Here is a 13,305-nt window from a genome sequence, read left to right on the forward strand (position 1 = left end):
GGGACATTTATTACGGGAAAAGGCTGCCGCCTGCCCAGCCTGCAGCGAGACAGCTCTTGCCCACCGTGCTGGCTTGCATGAAGGAAATGTCCCGTTATTGGGATAGCCCTTTTAAGAGCAAGCTCTCCACCAAAGGGCATTCCATGGTGGAGATTCAGGGTACGGGGGAGCTGGGGTTGGCCAGACCCCCAGCGGTAGAGTCTTTAGTGGCTTTTCACCTCCATCCGAGTCGGCGTTCAATCTCTGCCTCCTCTCAGATTTCGCTGCCGGGAAAAATGGATCAGCTGACCGCAGCGATTTATCAGAGAACGTATAAATATGCGGGGCAGTCAGTATGCTCGCTGAATGCTGTAACGTTACTGTCAGCGTATCAAGCAGAGATTTTGGAGGAGATGGGACGTCAGTTGGATTCGGGAGCGCCGAACCCTGTACTTTGGGATGAGATTTGCGTGGTGAATGATTTAATTCTGCGCTCTTCCCGCGGCGCGGTCCAGGGCTGCGGCCCCGTGATGGGATTGGCTGTGTCAGGTGAGAGAGTGTTATGGCTAAACCTGTCAGGCTTGGGCGACGCGCAAAAATCGGAGGTGATGGATGCAGCTTACGACCCTACGAATGGGTTGTTTGGTCCAGCCCTTGAGAAAATGAGGGAAACCAGCACCCTCAGGAAACAGGAGGACAAGGCGTTTAACCTCTGTTTGCCACGCAAGCAAGTGCCTTGACCACCTCTCAACCCATGCGGTAGGGCTTCGCAGCAGCCGCAGCGGCGAGAGGGAGACCGATGGGTGCTAGAGGTCCAAGACTGGCTCACAGCCGACAACATGCAGGCCAGCGACCACGATCGGATGGCCCTGGGCTGTGGGGAAAGCATTTATACGCGGCGGTGGCAGCTAATAACCGTCCGCCAAACCCAGAGGAGAAGAAGTGTGCGGCTTGACACGCAGTTATTCCCCAGCCCTTCTAAGGGGAAAAACGGCCCAATTGTGTTCAGTTCGGTAAGGGCCAGTTTGAGTTGTTCTCCTCGAGCTCAGAGAGACGAGAGAGCTCAGTGTTATGTTCAGTGTCACCAAGCACTCACAATATGTTCTCGAATGCCTTTATGTGCAGGGGATATAAGTATAAAGAACGCATTTTCGCATCCTGGCCACGGGCCGAGGGCGGAATGCTCCCCGAATTCAGAAAACATAAGTATAAACATTCTACTATCGCAACCAGGCAAGTAGCCGAGGGCGATATTCCCAAACACAAAAAAGATTCTCTAAAGTGGAAAAACATGAGAGGCGCTCCCCTAGTCCCACCACTGGGGGGAGTGCTCGCTCCTTCGGCCAAAGCCCGCGCGGCGATGATGATGACGTCATCACTGTACGACGCCAGCAGGGCGGAAGTATATGGAGGTCTTCTCTCGGCCCGCATAGCAGACTAGCGCACATGCACAGCTCATCCGTGGGTATTAGCTACGATTTTACGGGGATACAGGCTTCAATTCGCAATGAAACCACCTCGGTTCAACAGGGTTTTGATGTCAGTGGCGGAGGGGGAATCAGCCCGCATACTGACTGCTGAAATCGAAACTCTGTTAAACAAACGGGCGATCAGAGTAGTGCCCGAGGAGGAGAGCCGTCAGGGTTTTTACTCCCGCTATTTTGTTATCCCAAAGAAAGGGGGCACAGCCCTCCGTCCTATTCTGGACCTTCGTGTGTTAAACAAGCACCTGAGAAAGTATTCATTCAGAATGTTGACACACAAAGTGCTCTGTCGATCAATTCGTCCAAACGATTGGTTTGTGACAGTCGATCTGGCAGACGCATATTTTCACATAGACATTTACCCCTCTCACAGAAAATTCCTCAGATTTTCACACCGAGGCACAGCTTATGAATTTTAAACTATTCCATTCGGGCTGTCTTTAGCCCCAAGGGTTTTTACCAAGTGTGTGGAAGCAGCTCTGTTCCCGTTGAGGGACAAGGGAATAAGAATATTGTCTTACATAGACGATTATCTCATATGCTCTTCGTCGACAGAGCAAGCAGTGAAAGATGCGGAGATTGTGTTAAATCACCTCGGCAATTTGGGGTTCAAGATCAATATGATAAAGAGCTGACTGGAGCCTTTTCAACAGACAGATTATCTGGGGCTCAACATAGATTCCCTCTCGTACCGAGTAACATTGACAGAAGAGAGGATCGCGTCTTTCACACAATGCCTCGACTGTTTTCAGATGGGGAAAGTGGTACCGTACAGACTATGCTTTTACGAATGCTAGGGCTTATGGCCTCGGTGATTTGTGTAGTGCAGTTGGGGCTGCTCTAAATGAGGGATTTTCAGTGCTGGATCGCGCATTTGCGTCTGTGCTCTCGGCTGCATCTGGGCCGGCCGGTGAGGATCACTCACGCGTGCTTCAGAGCACTCAGGCACTGGAAAAGCCCCATGACGTTCAGGATGGGGATTCCCTTATGGGCGGTGTCATCGAGAGTTACTATGACAACGGACGCGTCATTGCTGGGGTGGGGGGCGACTTTAATGGGCAGGTCGGTGAACGGCTTGTGGCCTCCGCAGCTGACTCACAAACATAGAAATTATTTGGAGTTGATGGCAGTATGGTTAGCGCTGAAACATTTTCTGGGCTTCATCAAAAGCCAGCATGTTTTGGTGAAAACACACAATACCACAGTAGTGGCTTACATCAATCGACAGGTAGGCACACGCTCTCTGCAGTTGCATCAGTTGGCAGAGAGACTAATTGTATGGGCCGATACAAGGCTTTTATCCCTCAGAGCAACTCACGTTCCGGGGATTTTAAACAGGGGAGCGGACTTGCTGTCCAGGGGAAATCACTTATACGGGGAGTGGAAACTCCACCCCCAGGTGGTGTCCCAAATATGGCACAGATGCGGTCAGGCTGCCGTAGATCTCTTCGCCTCGCAAGAAAACGCTCAATGCCCTCTGTATTTCTCGCTAACGGATGGAAATGCACCGCTGGGTGTGGATGCCTTAGCCCACGCATGGCGAGACGTACTTCTGTATGCTTTCCCTCCGCTGAGTCTAATTTCCCCCACTCTAGCCAGGGTGAGGGAGCAAGGTCTATTGTTAATACTGATAGTTCCACGCTGGCCGTCCAAACCGTGGGTGGCAGAGATAATTCAACTGTTAGCAGGTCAACCGTGGCCCCTCCCTCTACGGAGGGACCTTCTGTCGCAGGCAGGGGGAGAAATTTACCATCCTCACCCTGACAACATAGCCCTTTGGGCTTGGCCCGTGAGAGGTGGAATTTGAATGCGCCTGGTCTGCCGTCGGCAGTCATACACACTATTCAGAGTGCAAGAGCCCCCTCTGCTCGCTCACTTTATAGCAATAAATGGCGAGTCTTTGATGAGTGGTGTGAGCGGAGTCATATAGTCCCTTTTCAGTACGCTGTAAGAGATATTTTGTGCTTCCTACAGTATCTGCTAGATAAAGGGAGAGCTTTCTCTACCATTAAAGTGTATTTAGCAGCTATTTCAGCGTGTCATGTGGGTTTTGGTGAAAAATCGGCCAGACAGCACCCGTTAATAAGCCGATTTATGAAAGGGGCATGCCGTAACGACCGGCGTCTAGGCGAATGGTACCGTTATGGGATGTAACCATTGTTTTAGAAGCCCTTTGTAATCACCCTTTCGAGCCGTTGGAAGGAGTGGGGCTCAAGTATCTTTCTCTTAAAACTGCGCTGCTCATAGCTTTGGTAACCGCCAAGCGTGTGAGTGATTTACATGCTTTATCGGTTAGCCCGTCTTGTTTGCAATTCTCTCTAGGGCTTACACTAAGGTCGCGTTCTGTCCTAACCCTGCTTTCGTGCCTAAGGTGGTGGACTCAGCGTATAGGTGCCTGTCTATGGAACTGGCAGCTTTTCACCCTCCTCCGTTCTCTTCCCCGGAGGAGCAGAAGCTGAACTTATTGTGTCCGGTTCGGGCACTACATATGTATGTAAATAGGACAGCGGGTTTCAGGTCTTGTGACCAGCTATTTGTGTCGTGGGCCACTCCTCGGCGAGGGAAGCCATTATCGCGTCAACGGCTGTCTCATTGGATCGTGGAGGCTATATCCTTGTCTTATGTTTGCAGGGGCCTGCAGCCACCTAAGGGCTTGAAAGCCCACTCCACACGGGGTATGGCTACGTCATGGACTTTACTCAGGGGAGTTTCCGTTGGAGACATTTGCTCGGCAGCAAGTTGGGCCACGCCACACACTTTCGTGCGGTTCTATAGACTGGACGTGTCCGAGCCGTCCTTGGCACATGCAGTGCTGGGAGCCGGTGCTTCTGTACCCATTGAAGGATATCAGGAATAGCTTTGATATGGGTGCATTCCGGGAGTGGACTATATCTCCCATAGTGAAACACCAAGCGAAGTTAGAAAAAGAACGATGGGTTACTTAACGTAAACCCAGGTTCTTTGATAACAGAGTGAGGTGTTTCACCAGCACTTCCCTCCTTGCACGGGTACGGGAAGAAATCTTTCTATAATGACATAGGTAGAGGTCAACCTGACTGATATAGGCAGGGCGGAGCCTGGTCACGGGTCGACATGTCTGTCAGAGACAGACATGGTGTCATAGGAGCTTCCATAGTTGGTCACGCCCAAAGCGATTCCCATAGTGAAACACCTCACTCTGTTATCAAAGAACCCGGGTTTACGTTAAGTAACCCATCGTTTTTTGCACTTTAATCTGTTAATAAATGTGGCACACCCAGTTTTTCAAATGCACACCCAAAGTCTCTTTTCTGGCTACGCTACTGAGTCAGACTAATTTATTATAACGGGAGTGTAACGAGGTTCAATAAAACGGAAGGAAGGTGGCGGGAACCAGTGAACATTCAAACACCAAACTTTAATCAAAACTAAACAAACAATAATATGGAAGTAAAAAGGCCGGCAGCCCCTCACAGATGACTGCCGGCCACACGAACATAAACACATAAACAAAACTTTGGTCCAGTTCCCTGACACGCTGTCGTTCGGTCCTCAGCCCAGCCGAGAGGCTCTTCCTCGCGGTGCTACGTTGTGGTGCTGGACGTTCAGTGGACGACCCGATCCTCCTCCGCCTCCTGGCGGCCGGCGATGGCTTCTGGCTGAGGGCAGCCGGCAACGAGTTCCCCCGTTTCCTGTTCCTCACCATCATGGCTGTTGGCAACAGGATTCCGGCTCACGGCCAACGGCGGCAACTCCTCCGCTCCCTCAATGGCCGCCATCCCACCTCGTCCCAGGAGCATGGCCACGATCTCTCAGTCCCCACCGATTCCTCTCGCTCCAGCACCACTGCCTCGGGCAGCCGCTGGCGGACATCCCTCGTACGCGCTGCCCAAACTCCTCAGCACCGCGAGGCCACTCGGCGGCGAGGTCTCTTCGACAGCATGTCCCTCCTTCCTTCCGGGTTTCGGCACCAGTGTAACGTGGTTCAATAAAACGGAAGGAAGGAGGCGGGAACCGGCGAACATTCAAACCACTCCACTGAGACTGCACTGCTATCGGTCACAGAAGCACTGCGGCTAGCCAAGGCGGAATCTAAATCCTCGGTCCTGATTCTGCTAGACCTATCTGCAGCGTTTGACACTGTCAATCACCAGATACTGCTAGCAACCCTGTCATCACTAGGAATCTCAGGCTCTCCTCTCCGCTGGTTCAAATCCTACCTCTCCAGCAGATCCTTCAGGGTGTCATGGAGGGGCTCGCTGTCCACTGCCCACCACATGATCACTGGGGTCCCTCAGGGATCGGTGCTTGGACCGCTACTTTTTTCCATCTACACGTCATTTTTGGGACCTATCATACGGGCACACGGCTTCTCCTATCACTGTTATGCTGACGACACCCAGATCTACATCTCGTTTCAACCAGACGATACCACTGTAGCAGCTCGCATTACTGCCTGCCTAGAGGACATCTCGGCTTGGATGAAGGAGCATCACCTCCAGCTGAACCCTGCCAAGACAGAACTACTCGTGTTTCCGGCACACCCCACGGTGCAACACGATCTCACCATCCGACTTAGCAATACCACAATCACTCTTTCCAAAATAGCCAGGAACCTCGGAGTCATATTTGATGAACAGCTGTCCTTCAATGATCACATTGCAAAGACAACGCGGTCATGCCGATATGCCTTATTCAACATTAGAAAGGTTAGACCCTATCTCACTGAGCATGCGGCACAACTCCTTGTCCAGGCCCTGGTAATCTCAAGGTTGGACTACTGCAATGCTCTCCTTGCTGGTCTTCCTGCAAAGGCTATCAAACCACTCCAGCTGGTTCAGAACGCAGCAGCACGCCTCATCTTCCAACAGCCCAAAATGGCTCATGTGACGCCCCTTTTCATCTCCCTCCACTGGCTACCGGTTGAAGCCCGTATCAGATTCAAGTCACTAATGCTTGCCTACAGGACTATCACTGGATCTGCACCGACATACTTTCACACTCTCCTACACTCCTACACCCCATCAAGATCCCTGCGTTCTGCAAACCAGCTGCATCTTGTACTGCCTTCCCATAAGGGCAGTAAATCGCTTTCCTGCTCATTCTCATTCACAACTCCTTCCTGATGGAACATTCTTCCTAATTCGGTCCGGTCAACCACATCTCTCACAACATTCAAAAAACTACTTAAAACCCACCTCTTCTGTGAATACTTGACAGACAAATGAAAAAAAAAAAACACTAACCCTCTCTCTTTCTCTCAACAGGTAGTGGTCTAGCTTTTGTTAAAACTAGTAACTTTGTATTGGCACCTACTGCATTATTGCTCCTGTATGACATATCGCTTATTGCTCCTTATACTCTTTGTAAGTCGCTTTGGATAAAAGCGTCTGTAAATGACTAAATGTAAATCTTCAAACACCAAACTTTAATCAAAACTAAACGAACAATAATATGGAAGTAAAAAGGTCGGCAGCCCCTCACGGACGACTGCCGGCCACACGAACATAAACACATAAACAAAACTTAACATTTCCGGGGCCAGTCCTCCTTGTAGTGTATTCCCGCCATTAAAGGGATAGTTCACCAAAAATTCTGTCATCATTTACTCACCCTCAGATTGTTCCAAACCTGTATGACTCTCTTTGTTCTGCTAAACACAAAAGAAGGTATTTGGAAGAATGTCAGTACTAGACAGATCTCATCCCCATTGACTGCCATAGTAGGGAAAATAAACACTATGGGAGTCAATGGGGATGAGATCGGTTTGTTTTTGTCTGTTTTATCATTAATGTATAACTTACACTTTAAATTACATTAATATTACATTATGTAATATTGGCGTAAATATGGCACATTTGAGCAGCATTAAAGAGTAAAAAAACATTTCATGCTGCTGCAGTTTAAAGATGGCTTTTGTTAATGTTGATAACATTTACTGTCTTTAGTTTGTCATTATTCTTATTGGTTGGAATAACTGATTAAATATTATATAATATATATTAAGCATTTGAAGACAATTCATACAAAATCCATTTAATGCTTTAACTTTGGGAACCTAAAACTAAGAAAAGTTCTAGAGATGTATTTTATTATTACAAATTTTCCTTAATTAATTAATGTTCTTTTCAGCTATGCTGAAAGTATATCTCTTAAGCAAAGCAATCATTTATCATTTAGCAATCTTAAGCAGGTTAACATTTCAGTAATGTTTTACACACACTGCTTGAAAGTTCTGCAATCCTGCTGTATGTGTACAGTATGCACATTGAGCACTGCTTGTTTGGGGCAAACTTTTTTTTATTTTTGATAAATAATTTTAAAATATATAAAACTATTTGTTTTATTTGGATTCATTTGTCTATATTTTTATTATTTTTATTTGTGCTGGTCAATTTTAACAATAGTAAAATTGAACTGCTAGAAAACCTTAAGAGAATTGGGTGGGGCTAAGGTGCTAAAACTATGAGTGGTGTGATATGATCTCACTCCAAACGTTTGATAAAACTTGAGAGCCCTGTCTGTGCTTTTATGGTTGCGCATCAAAAGACCCGTCAACTCCGAGAGAAAATGCGGAGTAATTGAATAAATCCTCATGATATATCAGGCCACTTCATCCTCCCACTGTGTAATACATCGTGGGTGTGAAAAATATTCATCATAGCTGTTTTAAAAGCGTTTTTAGCGTACTCCCGTGGCGACATACTTCCATTGTTTTCCACCGGTCGGCTAATAATATGGAAGTCTTAACACAAAAAGGAAGTAAGTCACATCGTTTCCTTCTGCGTTCAAAAATAAGGTGTGCTACGTCTCAATTCGCATACTATCCGTCCTAAATAGTATTCGAAAATAGAATTAGTATGTCCCAAATCGCAGTATGTTGAAAAGAGTATTCCAAAGATTCCCGGATGGTCTACTACTTCCGGTAGAAATTCGAAGTGCAGAATGATGCACACTCTAACGGCTAATATTACCCACAACTCACCGCGAGTAGGTGGAGTTAAGTGACGCTCCACTGCATTGATAAAATTAAATAACTGATGCATCACTAAATTAATAAATATAAGCACAGAGTTAACATTACATATGAAACAATGAACGAATAAACACTTAAATGGAAAGAAGGGCTGTATTTTGATGTGTGTGACAGTTAATGGCCACAATGTTGTCTATAGGCAACAATGGCCACTTCCATTTCCTGTTAGTATGTCCCAGTGTGTGCATATTGTTTTGCTACACACTAAAATGTATATACTTTTCCATAACAAAAACAGTACATACTTTTAGTGCATAGTATAAGTAGGCGAATTGGGACGCAGCAGTGGATAACCGGACTGCGTCCTCCCGAGTTCAAACTCCAGAGTCTGAACTTGCCAAGTCCGATCTAGTGGACTTGGCAAGTCCATTCTTTGCATTCTTGGAATTGACAAATGGCCTATATCTACCAAGCCTTACGTAGGATGACGTAATGAACATTGGGCATAGAAACGTAACAGTATTAAATTAAATTAAACATTATCTCTGAATTAGAGACTAATACACAATGCTTATACAGATGATGAACAAACGGCAAAAAATTGAAAAAATAAATGTTTTTACCTGATTACTCATAGGACTGTAGTTCTATGGGGTTACACATATCTATTTAAATTTGGATCACAGCCTCTTCTCTCTCCCCCACTTTCCTGTTAATCTGGAACATTCGTCCTTTCCTTCCTCGAGGACACTGGTGTCAGGTTCATCAGTGTGTGTTGCCTGATTGCTACTGCTTAATTAGCGTAATTATAGCAAAATAAATGAAAGGATAGATAATGTTTTTCTTCTTTCTGTTGGCTGTAGGAACACACCATGATGCAATAAATCTAGACAATGCAACAAGCATACCAATGTGTAAAGTGTATAGACTCTATAGCTTCTCCAGTTTCCAGAATCAGTAGAATAGTTGCAAAGTTATATTTACTGAAGTAAAATTTATGTGTAGTAGACACTAATAAACAACTCAGTTTGTCTCTAATGTTCCTGAGCTGTCCAGCTGCTGTAACAGTCAAGGTATTTCTCCTTCCCTCTCCACAAAATGTCTGTGGTTAAATTTCATACACTCTTGTTCATTTAATCTCCAGACCATGCTTGGTACACTGATATCTCTGTAACATCACCTATCCCGCATTGCTTGACCTCACTGGAGTGGCCTTGAGTTCCTCAATGCTCTTTCACGATGTTGCAGGAAAGCTGCCGCTTATCTTTAGGGCTGGAAAGTTATGGAGCATAAAGTCCTCTGTTTGAAATTGATAAAGTGTGGAGGACTGCGTTTCGCATCAGGCCAACGAGCTTATCGGTACAACCAGCCTGGAGTGATAGCCTGCAATGCTGCGCTCTAAGGAACAAGGCTGACCCTGGAGCTGGTCATGGGGGACACTCTCTCTGGAGACTGTTTTGATATGGCTGCACTGGAGGGTGTTTCTTATTAAAGTAAACGTACTGCTGTGGTTTGGGAAGTTTTCTAAACAGTCCAGTCCCTAGGAGGCAAAGCATTTCGAACTGTTCCTTTTGCAGTAGCAGCGCTGTCATTGAAAATTGGTAAGAGTGTGTGTGTTCGTGTATGTGCTAGTTTACTCTGTTTTATTTGGGGCAAAAGCGCCTTCACGAAACCTGAATTTATTACATTGCAAGGTCACCCCAAATGTTTAATGTCTATAATTCACATGACTAAATAAACATGCTAAATAATGTTTTAATGAAAATGTAAAAATGCAAACATGTTGTAAGCATAGGGTTAGAGTTATGGGATAGAAAGTATTGTTCAATCAGTATAAAATTCTAAAGTCTTTGTAATAACAGGAATCCAATTTATTTTTAATCATACTAAACTATGTTTATTTGAAAATGTAAAAATTCAGAAAGTGATAGGTTAGGGTGAGGTTTAGAGGATAAAATATTCCAATTGTACCTTGTACAGCAGAATTTTTCAACAGGGAGTATAAAAGTCATTACTGTATGTCTATGGAAAGTCCCCTCAATGTATAAATACAATGTATGTGTGTGGGTGTGGTAATGTTTTTTTGGATGTCCACATAAATTTCCCCCAAAAGACAAACAGTTTCTGTGACTGTTTTCAAAGGATTTAATGTGAAAAATAAATAGTTCAATAGTACAAAAGTTCCTTTGTTGCTGAAAAGAGCCCAATATATATTTTCCTATATCTAACAGTCTGTCTTTGACCAAGCAAACACTTGAAATTGTATTTTACCATTAGAGTCAATCACACATGACTGTGTGCAGGTGAGAAGGAAAGGTTTACAGTATGTGTTTGTGTATATATAAATGTTAATGACTTTAAAAGAATCAGGCCTACAGCTCAAACTGCATATTCTGAAAAACTGAGACCAGCACTGAATCCTCCTGTTGTCCCATTTTTATCAGTGGTGTAATGTAAAGAGAGGTGCCTTCCCACACACAGGCACTATGCATTGGAGCAAATGAAAAGGACACACACAACAGGAAATTGTTGCTTTCATACATGAGTATTCAATTGGATTGCAGCTTTCACACAGTAAAATCGCCAGTGTTAAAAAAAGTCAAATTAACACGCACAGTGTATTTATAATCCACACTCTCAAAGTGTGGATTATATAAACATTGTGAGTGTTAATTTGACCATTTTTAACACTGGCGATTTTGCTGTGTACAGACAATAGACTGGTCAGCTTGTATAAGGCCATTCATTGCTGTCACGGCTGCATTCCTGCCTTGTATTTCATGCTGATAGCATAACAATTGCCTCTATTAACAGTTTAGTTGCTATAGTTTATACATTCATAATTTCTTCATGCTTTCAGTGATGAAACAGAGTTATTTCTAATCATGTCTGGAAGAGATGTCTTTAATTTTTCCTCTCTTCTCTGGATGGTGCTCTGTTTCTCCCTGGTTGGTCTCTTGGTATTCCATACACTGGCTCACAAAGTGAGTGCTTATAAAACATGCAGAATGCCATCTGTGACTTTTTCCTTTGGGCATGACTTCTAATCAAGAGCAGTCACAGAGCTTTGTTCATTTCTTTTGTTCTGTTGATGCACACAGCATCACAACATCCAAGCCTTCACTTCAGTTCACCGCTGATAATTGGATTGTGCGAACAGTTTTGTGCTTGGGTACGTTGTCGCAGATTTATAAATATCTTATTTGTTTAGCTGCTTTCTGTGGTTTCCTTGTGTGGAGGAAGTCTTTACTGGTCTGACGGTGGCTGAAAAAGGTTTTTGAAAGCTATCTCAGTTTGCCTCTGGGTGTCATCAAAAATAAATATTTTCACATCAAATAGGGGATTACATTTTGCAGATCGAGGATCAGATTTTGCCAGTTTAATCTTCACTCGGCTTTTTCTTCTTATTTTCTTCTATTTCTCCCTTTATTTTATCTCCTTTTTTATTTTTTTTATTATTCTCCCTTTTCATCATTTTTGCACTTTGTTCTTTTTCCGCTCACAAATTAAAGACTTATCAGAACACATCTTACAGCAGTACCCAAAGCGCCTGCTAGGGGGCAACAGTAACCATAGAACAGATGGTCGGGACAAGAGACACGTCAACCTAGGTATATGTAGACACACTTCCAGGCTTCTCGCAGCAGCCCCTAAATGAGAAATTACACACTCTGTGAGATAGATGATGACTAACTGAAGCAGATGGCTGAAGGATGTACTAACGTTGTATGTACTGTAGCTCTACAATACACATGCTTTAGGGAGAGAACTGAACATTGGTTGCAACATCACTGAGTGTGCAGAAATCATGTTAAACATCTAATCCAGTATAATAAACTGAAATGGTCAATCACTTGCTTTTTTATACATAAAGGACTCTGCTGTGCTTCTTGCCACTTCCTTTCTTAATTTATCAAGAAAAAAACACATGCCATAAATAAACACTGGCTACTCCTTAAAAAGCAACAGAAGTATAGCTGAATCACCTGTTCCCACAGATGGCATCCAGATGTTACGGATGAGGAGACTGAGAGGGAAGGAAGCTTCATCCCCAGTGGGATGTTAACTGTGGGATCTTTTCCATACAGATGGTGCCTAAATACATCTCAAGTAAATAGTTGTGTCTAAATATTTAAATGATTTAAGTGAAAACTGGGTTTTATGGTTGAGACTAGAGCATTAATTGTTATGGCTATATTTGAAAACTGTGCTGATTTAAAAAGGGATAGGCAAACGTACTTTAACAGGAAATGTTTCTGAAAAGTCTGTGTAGAATCCCACTGGAGTAGAGGCAGCTGCTCATCTTCCACGCAAATGTTAAACACTATAAATGGCAACCCAGACCAATGAGATCGTGGCCAAGCGCTTCTTTTTTCTGCAGTCTTTTAAGACTGGAGATCCTAACACTGTCGTATATTTTTACTCTGGTTCACAAACAGGAAGAACCAGAAAATTGAAATGGTTTTGACTTTGTCTTTCTGGTGATTAGAGTTTTTTCCTTCCATATGAACTAACAGTGTATTTTGTAATGCATTGAGAGCCGAGTTGAGTTCATTCAAACGATTGTTTCCATACTCATTTGTTTTCATATCTTAACTGAATTGTGATAACATGAATAATTTGTTTGTGGTGCCAGTTATGGTTAGTCACATGATTTGAGGACAGTCAAGTATGGAGGCTGTTCTGCATTCAACCATCTTGTTTATAAGAATATATCGCATTACAAAGCCGTCAAATCAAATAAGTAAATAGATGGTTTAAATTGAATGATAAGTACACTTATCTAAGCCTCACATGAGATATGAGCAATTCAGATCAAAGATACACAAGCTGTCACAACTTGTGCATTTTCTCAGTCTTTATCTCAAGTTTATCTAGAATGCCTTA

General features: G+C 44.2%; 1 pseudogene; it reads left to right on the forward strand.

Annotated features, from left to right (window-relative positions):
- The first annotated feature begins 2,679 nt into the window (after positions 1 to 2,679).
- Positions 2,680 to 4,320, forward strand: LOC130553017 (uncharacterized; annotated as a pseudogene).
- Positions 4,321 to 13,305: the final 8,985 nt, after the last annotated feature.

This window comes from Triplophysa rosa, linkage group LG4 (assembly GCF_024868665.1).
Source record: "Triplophysa rosa linkage group LG4, Trosa_1v2, whole genome shotgun sequence".
In the NCBI taxonomy this organism is placed as follows: domain Eukaryota; kingdom Metazoa; phylum Chordata; class Actinopteri; order Cypriniformes; family Nemacheilidae; genus Triplophysa; species Triplophysa rosa.